Here is a 1845-nt window from a genome sequence, read left to right on the forward strand (position 1 = left end):
ATTAGGACCAAATATGCCAATTTGCAGATGGTCTGAACTGAAGACTTTTCTCTTTTTCTGTAATTCGTGCGATGCAGCCTGGTTTTGCTAGGTCTGCTCGCTGTGCCTCACAACTTAACGCTCCACAGTTTGGTTAGATACCAGGAGCCTGCAAGCGGGGAACAAGCTGGAAAGGGCAGTCACGTCCCTCTCTCCTGCCCATGCAAACCTGGCATTTTGCTACCAATTTAATGAGCTAAACGAAATTGCTGGAGCCAGTGCAGGGGAGCAGTGAAGGGAAGGGGCAAGAAGGTCTCACTCAGAGCCAGCGAGCTGCCAGGTGGCGCAGCCAGTGCTCCAGGCTGTGCCCAAGGCGGCGAGGAAGAGCTCCCCAGCACAGGTTAGGCAGCTCCAGAAAACATCTAGCTGTGTGACACACACACCCTCTTTCAGGTATTCGTGTCTCTTCAGAGCCTCAAGGAAAGGGGCTTGGACTGGTTTGCAGATGTTCAGGAAAATTACAGCCCCCCGCCCCCTCCTTTGAGCCCTCTTCAGAAAGATTAAACAAGCACCAGCAACATTGCTGCTCAGCGACTTCAGCCATAAAGTAGGGCAGAAAGATTTGGACGGAATGGGAATTATCCTCCATTTTTCTTCCTTCATCATGGGTAGAATTACAAAGACATATGGTCATTTGGTTCATTTAAAGAGCTTCTTCATTACTTAGATAATTACTCACCCAGAGAGTGTATTCAGCAGAGAGAAGCTGAGCAGCCAGCCCTCCATCTTCTCGAGGCAAGCCAAAACTGGACTGACAGTTTGACAGACTCTCCGTATGGTAAATTTTGCAACTAAATCTTTGAATTCCAAGTCACTGAAAACTGCTGAACTAACGTTATCAGGGATAACAGCGGGCAGAGATAATCCATGGAAGAGTGGACAAGAGGTAATGGAGGCAGTGAGGAGGAAAGAAAAATACATAGATATCTATGGTGTGTCTCTGATTTAAGACAAGATTGCCTTTTTGACCCAAATCTTTCTGACTATTGTGTAGACAAGAGCAGCCATAAAGGCTTGCTCTGGTCTGCTAAGGAATATATTATTCAAGAAGAAAGTGATTCAATGTGAGCCTCCTTCAGTGTCTCCTCAGTTTCCCAGCATTCTATTTTGAAGATTTTTACTCAGCAATGACTTTGGACAGAGTTGTAAAAGATTTGATCTGAAGTTGGGGAATATGCCTCTGACAGCATCTTGAAAATAAAAAAGCCAAATAAACCTGTCACCCAGCAGGCTGGGTGTCCCCACCAGGGACCCTCTCTAGGCTGTAGAGCATCCTGTCTACCAACACGTTATGCGTTAAGACAAGTACAAAAATCAAATAATAGCCAATAACAAGCAACATCACTTCGATCCTTCCCTGTATACCGGTGCTAAATATGTTCAAGGTGCCCAGGCCTGCCCTTTGGAGAAGCAATGCTGGCTGGAGGAGCTGGAAACCAGAGGCAGCCTGCAGAGCAGTGGCAGGCTGGCTGTAGGATACACACAGATCAAACAATGAAAACCTGAAATCAGCTCGTTCAGAATAGGAGATGTCAAGCAATTGATGTCAGTATGGACATATTCCTTAAGTGAGTCCAAGATTGCTCCTCTGTGTTAATAAGGAGGCCCAAAAGTCATTTCTAGGGTGGTAAACACAAACCAGAGCTTCAAATACACTGTGAGGCAACGGCTTCCTCAGATACAAACCTCAGGAATAAAACTCTTCAGCTGCATAACTAACTCACACAGGGATAGTCCTGTATCAGCTCAGTTCAACTGGATCTCCTCTGGGAGCTGCCAGCGTTGTCTATCTGATGATCCTGGGGA

This window comes from Fulmarus glacialis, unplaced genomic scaffold (genome assembly GCF_000690835.1).
Source record: "Fulmarus glacialis isolate BGI_N327 unplaced genomic scaffold, ASM69083v1 scaffold1739, whole genome shotgun sequence".
Taxonomy (NCBI): Eukaryota; Metazoa; Chordata; class Aves; order Procellariiformes; family Procellariidae; genus Fulmarus; species Fulmarus glacialis.